The sequence below is a fragment of the Heloderma suspectum genome, chromosome 1, assembly GCF_057233095.1.
Source record: "Heloderma suspectum isolate Gila_16-S chromosome 1, 16-S_ref, whole genome shotgun sequence".
Taxonomy (NCBI): domain Eukaryota; kingdom Metazoa; phylum Chordata; class Lepidosauria; order Squamata; family Helodermatidae; genus Heloderma; species Heloderma suspectum.
The window spans coordinates 69,288,391-69,295,157 of record NC_139458.1 but is presented as its reverse complement, the minus strand read 5'-3'; the positions used below and the strand labels follow the sequence as shown (position 1 = coordinate 69,295,157).

Genomic DNA, 6,767 nt, shown 5'->3' with positions numbered 1-6,767 from the left:
AGCTTTATAGATGAGCAAAGGAATGGGTGGATGATGATACTGCAACTGATACTTGGTTGTGTGAAAAGGCCAGAGTTGATATATCAAAACGCAGTTGTCCTATGAACGGATATTCATGTCTGCCCCTTATATTTCTGTAATTATCACTTGATCTGCATGTAATTGAGCCATTTTCCTGTGTTTAATAAACAGCAACTGATTTCTGGTATCACAAGTCAGCCAAAAAGAGTTTCTGTATTTGTTTTGTGTAAGGGCTTTTTTTATTCCACCAAACGTTTTATTGCTGGATCCCTATATATGAATGATTCTATCTGTCACTATTTTTATTAGATGTTATTTATTCCAATCGATTGTGTATAAGTTTTATTGTAAACTGCCTTATGTGGGCTGGCGCTAGAAGGTGGAGTAGAAATAAATACAATAATGCTAGTGTTCTTTATTTGAAAGTCGCAAAACATGTGCTAGTTTTAAAATTTACAACCTGCACGTCTTGTGGGACTAAGTTCCATTTGAATCAATAGGACTTATTCCCACAATGCATTTATGGTGGTGGTGTCAAGTCAGCTAATGTAGGCAGCTGATTAATCAATAATTAATTCCTTTAATATGCAAAAGTTTCTACAGTCTGCCTTATTTACCTGTGCATACCTGTTAGGTGATATTCCACTTTTACATATGGAGAAATAGGTCTGAGAGTGCAGCACTTGTACAAAGTAAACCAGTGTGTTTATGACGTCAGTTCTGAATTCCAGTGTTCAAATCTGAATCCAATACACTGTGTACCTTGTGCCTTTTTTTTGGCAGAAAGGCGAGATATAAATTAAATAAATACTTTCTGAGTGTGGAATTTGAGAGAGTGTAAAAAAAGCAAAGAGTTACACATTATACTAGGACAATTATCCAACTATTTACAGGCGTGAAGTTCCATTAAGTGAATAGGAACAAAACTGTGTAAATACTCTGAAGTGCTTTCTATGTTACTTGCTCTTCTACTTTTGTGTTTGTGGCACGCTTATGTTCCTCTCCTTATCCCCCCACAAGAATGCAAACAACTGTGACAAAATCTTTATTAAGAGATGACATAGTCACATTTAAAAAAAATATTAAGTAAGCATTCCTTGAGTGTTATTACAAAAGAATACAAAAAGTGTCATCTACGGAAACAGTATCTTCACCCAAATTTAGGAATAAGGGAAATGCCCAATGCTAGATTCAAATATATGCTGTATTATTCAGGCTTAAAAACCTCACCCTCTATGAATATATGGCTTACTAGCCTGCTGCAACGAAGAAACTGCTGTGCAAGTTAAGTCTCTTGGAAGCAAAGAGGAAGCAGGCAGATGCAGATTTGACTTTCACTGAAACAGGCCACTGTGCAATGCAATGTGCAATTCAGTTCACACTCACTCCTGCACTTCTTCCAAAGCATAGGGCTGGCTTACACAATACTCGTCCCACAGTCCTCCAAATGCCATTCTTCTTCAAAGTGAGTGTGGGAGTTAAGCTGGACTCATGCTCTTCTTCCCTCTCCCTATCATGGATGCAATTTCTGATCAATCGTCTGGCAAAATTTATTAAACAGCTGGTCATACTGGGTTGAGTTTCCAGGTAGGAACCTCTGATGGATAACAGAAAAAGGCCAGTTTCTCCCCCGCAGGCCAAAGCGAAGGAATACAGCCAAAGCATTTCCTAATTGCTGGCAAGCATCGAAGGTGCTGCCAGAACTGTGCACTGTACAGGCACATCTGTATTTAGTTCCGCTTTAATGGGAAGTGACAAAGTCACTAGGAGCACTCACTTCTATGCTTGAGGAAAGGCAACTACAGGACATTGTTGCTATCTGGGTGATATACTAAGGAACATCAAGGAAGCTTTGTCAAGCATTTAGCAGGAGGAATAGGTCTACATTGCCCTTCTCCAACCTGGTGCCCTCCAGATGTATTAGACTACAACTTCCATCACCCCTGAGTCAGCATTCTGGGAGTTGTGGTCCAACACACCTGGAGGGCACCAGGTTGGGGAAGGCTGGTCTACACACACCACACAAAAATGGGTAGCATAACCCTACTAGCAGCTGCTTCTATGGAATAATAACCTCAAGTGAGGTTGATTTGGAGCAGAGAAGTCGTAGGGGAGCATTACTTAATCTAGGGGTTGGCAGAAGGCAGATCTCCAGCATGGCCAGTGGGCACAAATGCTGGGAATTGAAGTCCAAAACATCTGAAGATCTACTTTCTGCTCATCCTTGAGTGTCTTAATCCTGTCTCTACCAGCCACTTTTCCAAAACAGCTCCCTCCCATAGCTGGCAAGGCTCCAGACATAATTGTCACATGCGTGCATCAGAAACCCAATGGAGGGATTAGAAAAATTAATGCAGGATGAGGCTATCAATGGCTACCAGTCCTATGACCTGCTTGTGGGTTTACTGTGGGCACCTGGTTGGCCACTGTGAACAGAATGCTGGACTAGATGGACCTTTGGTCTGACCCAGCATGGCTCTTCTCATGTTCTTTTCTACTCACATAGGCCCCCCATGTGATTTGGAAGCCTGGACATTCAAGGTTCCATATTGTGTGGGGAGCCCACACAATTAGAAAAGACTCCCCACTGCATGCAGTTGCTCCCCAACTTGTGGAAGGCAACAAGGATGGTGACTGGTGTGTGTGTGTGTGAGACACACACACACACACACAGCGCTAGCAAGCTCATCCCACATGTCCCTGCTCACGCATTAGATATACACTACCTCAAACACCTGAATCAGGGCTTTTGTCTTGCCCTGTTAGAAACCTGTGGGATGGCAGTCACAAGGTTACCTCTTGGCAGTCGTAGTGCTCTACAGTGGTGTACAGAGAAACTGCTCCTGCCTCCCCCAGGTAGAGGCTGCCTCTTTCTCTTGGTCTGTATAACTTAAGGCTGCTTCAAAGGTAGTAAATGTGCAATATGGAAGGCATACAAAACTACGCTTGTCCCTTCTACTGAATGCACGCGCAGGGCGCAGGTGCCGGGCAGACAAAGCCAGCTGTGGCTTCTCAGCACACGTATACGCCACTAAATACATTACTGTCAGTGTGATCATTTATATGACATTTCCCCCACAGGATTACTTTCCGTGAAAATAATATGTCACATAAACGGGCCCTAGACCCCCATTTGGGTAGACCCCTATATGGATCAGTGGTACCGGTAAGTGACAAATGTCTTGTCAAAAATGATCTGGAGGATGGAAGAACCGGCTGGGGAGCCCTTTCTTGCTGGCGAACGAGAGTGTGTGCCTAGGGCATTTATAAGGCTGGCCTGTTTCAAAGAGGCTTTTTAAAATTTCAGAACTTCACAGTCCCACAGAGAGTCACAGATGGCCATTCCTTACACCTCTACCAAAATAACTGATGTCTCTCATGTCGGCCACAACGCCTTAGGAAAGTCTGATTGGATGCCCTTGCTACATCTTACCATACAGAACTTCCGTCCCAAACCAGGTGCCCTCCAGATGGGTTGGACTACAGCTCCCAGAATCCCCAGCCAGCATAGCTGGGGGATTCTGGGAGTTGCAGTCCAACCCTTCTACAGGGCTGGGGAGGGTTGGGGAAGGCTGATACAGAAGATACCGGATGCTCAGTTAAGCTGCTTGCTTTAGGTTGCAGACTAGAGGAAAAACAAACACCAGGCCAGCCTTTTCCTGCGCCTTCAACAGTAGCTTGGGGCTGCGCGGAAAGCAGCAGGGCCAAGCGCTGGGGCCATGCCGATCTTCTCTGTATCCTTCCAATTTTAGTGTATGTGCTGCCCAAGCAGCAGGTTAGAACTTCCCACAGCGGACAGATTTGCGTCATGGCCTCTGAATGCCTGCGGGCCAAGCCGCTGTTCAAGCCGCGGGAGCAGGACCAAAAGCTGGCTTTGCGGCGGGGGAAGGCATCTACTTCCCCCGGCCAGAGCGCGGCTGTTCGCCTCCCGAAGCCGCGTCGGCTGCGCTTACCTAGAGCTACAGGCGCGTCTCCCGGGAGGCAGCGCGCTGGCGCCAGCTAAGACGGGCAGGCGGCGGCTCTTCCTCGGCTCTCTCCGTCCGCGCCGCTCTGGGGAGCGCCTCGCCTCGACACTGCCACGGAGAAGGGCAGCGGCCTGAGAACCAGCCCGTGCTCGCAGCCCATGGTGAGCTCCTCGGCGGGGCTGGCCTCCAGGTCGCACTGGTGCAAGAGGGTGGCGGTGAAGAGGAAGAGCTGCAGCTTGGCCAGCTGCTCTCCGATGCAGCGCCTCTTGCCCAGCGAGAAGATCATGACCCGGGAGGCGCGGTCCCGGTCGAAGCACTCCTGCCGGGCGTCCAGGAAGCGCGCGGGGTCGAAGACGTGCGGGTCTTTCCAGCGGAGCCGGTCGTGGTTGACCGACCACTGGTTGACGAAGACCACGGTGCCCTCGGCGATGCGGAAGCCGTCGAGGAGCACGTCGGCGGTGGTGGCGTGCGGGATGGCGACGGGCACGAAGCTGCTGTAGCGGAGCGTCTCGTAAAGGAACGCTTCCAGGCGAGGCAGCGAGGCGCGGTCGTCGGCCGTCGGCAGCCGGCCGCGCCCCACGACCCGGTCCAGGTCGGCCTGCAGCTGCCGTCGCAGAAGCGGGTGCTTGAGCAGCAGCAGCAGCACCCAGGCCAGGGCCGTGGAGGTGGTGTCCTGGCCGGCGCCGAAGAGGTCGGACAGCGTGCCCTCGACGTAGTCGCCCGCCAGGCCCTGCTGCGCCCCGGGCCCGTGCTCCATGCAGTCCAGGATGGCGTCGCTGATGTGGCGCGGGGGCGCCCCGGGTCGGAAGGTGCGCCGGTGCTGCGCCACCTTGGCGCGCACGAAGTCGTGCAGCTCCCGGTTGAGCGCCTGGAAGTCGCGGAAGACGCTGCGCACCGGGTTGGGGAAGGCCTGCAGCCAGGGCAGCGCGTCCACCAAGCTGCCCGCCGCCACCGTTTGCCCGAAGCGGTCGTTGCGGCCTAGCAGCGCGCGGAACTCGCCGTCGCCGTGGCTGTAGCGCTGCCCGAAGCAGAGGGCGCACATCACGTTGGCGTTGGCCACGGTGAGCAGCGGCGCCGGGTTGGCGTAGGCGCCGCCCGCGCTCAGCCGCACCAGCTCGTCGATGAGCTCCTGCGCCTCGGCCGCCACGTGCTGCTCGAAGAGCCGCTTGCTGGGCGTGTTGGCCGTCGAGAAGGCGCGCAGCGCGCCGTGCGCCACCCGCCGCTGGGCCCGCCAGCGCGCCGTGTAGCGCCCGAAGGCCATGCTCTTGCCCCCGGACACCAGGTGGAAGGACGGGAAGTCGGGCCTGCCCGCGAAGGGCCCCCCCTGCTGCACCAGCGCCTGCCGGATCGCCGCCTCGCCGTTCAGCACCACGACGGCGCGCATGCCCAGGCGCAGCTGGAAGACGGCGCCGTAGCGCCGCGCCAGCTCGCAGAAGGTGAGGTGCGGCAGGCGGCCCAGTTGCAGCGCGTTGCCCACGAGCGGCCAGCCGACGGGGCCCGGGAGGCTCTTGCCCGGCGCCCTCGGGGCCCTTCTCGCCCACAGGTACAGCAGGAGGGCGCAGGAGGCCAGCAGAGCCGCTTGGACGGCGCTCTTGAGGAGCGCGGCTCCTGCTGCGGACTCCCCGTCCGGGCTCCCGCCGCGTTCGCCCATGGGTGGCCTGGGGCCCGGCTCCGTTGCCCTTGCGGCCTCTCCTGGGGGAGAGGAGGGTGCTGGCCTCGGTTCTCAGGGAGACCCTCACTCAGCGGGAGCCCCCCTCTGCTGGAATGCCGAGCGCGTGTGAGGGACCCTCGAACCAGAGTCCTTTTGCCCCGCCCCTCTCCAGGATGTCTCCTGGCTCTGCTCTGAGGAGCTCGGAGGATGCCCGTCCCGCTTTATAAGCCGTCTGGGAAGGGGGCTGAACGCCCCTCCTCCTCCCCCCCCCGTGGTGGCCCCAGAATCCCCCCCTCCCCGTGCGCAGCCATTCCGTGCTTTCCTCCTAGAGAGAACTGAAACAGCAGATTGATCCTTCGCACCAGGAATGTGTGCAACTTTCCAAAGACTTCCCTCTGCCAAAGACAGCCTGATCCCCGCAGCACGGGAGGGGGGAGGGGGGAGTGTGAGAGCTCCTGGACTCTGCCAGGCACCTTTGGCTGCCTTGGACATGCGGCTGCTTTCGTGACTGGCCAGGGACTGGTGGCTGGGGTGGTGGTGGAGGAGGAGCACATGCCAGCATGACTCAAGTCCAAGATGTGGGGTTTTCATAGCCATTTGGCTCCTCTGCATTGTCGCCACACTCATCACGCTGAGATGCCCCTGGGTGGGAGGGGGGTTGGCGCTGAACTGCAGTTACTTGACCAGAAGCCTGACTTTTCCTGGCACTGAAATGGGGAAGACCCAGTAGGCATTTTGGCTGCGGGACATCTTGCAGCAGCCTTCCCTAACCTGGTGTCTTCCAGCTGTGTTGGACTACAACTCCCATCATTCAACACAGCTAGAGGGCTGTGGAAGGTTGGGGAAGCATGTCTTATATTAATAATAACTGCTGTTTAGTGGCCTGCATGGTCGTTTCCCAGAGACCACCGTCTACAATGTGTAGCTTAAAAGTGACAGAAGGAGATGAGGCTTGATTAAAAAAAAGGGGGGGGGCATCTGTAGTGATCCAGGAAATACTTTCTGTGTTATTGGGTGTTTTTTGAGATTAAGTGCTCAGAAGAAGGAAATGCAGTCATGATATTGCTGAAAAATAGGTGCTGGTATATGTTTTTTTGGTTCTCCTATGAAAGACAGTATAGCATTGTAGC

General features: G+C 53.7%; 2 pseudogenes across 1 annotated transcript; both read right to left on the bottom strand.

Annotated features, from left to right (window-relative positions):
- Window positions 1-1,054: 1,054 nt before the first annotated feature.
- Window positions 1,055-5,637, bottom strand: LOC146357341 (cytochrome P450 1B1 pseudogene; annotated as a pseudogene). Its single transcript, XR_014789462.1, has 2 exons — window positions 3,975-5,637; window positions 1,055-1,531 (listed from the first exon to the last, which is right to left on the bottom strand). The product of XR_014789462.1 is annotated as a cytochrome P450 1B1 pseudogene (transcript).
- On the bottom strand, window positions 3,730-3,796 carry LOC146357342 (U6 spliceosomal RNA; annotated as a pseudogene).
- Window positions 5,638-6,767: the final 1,130 nt, after the last annotated feature.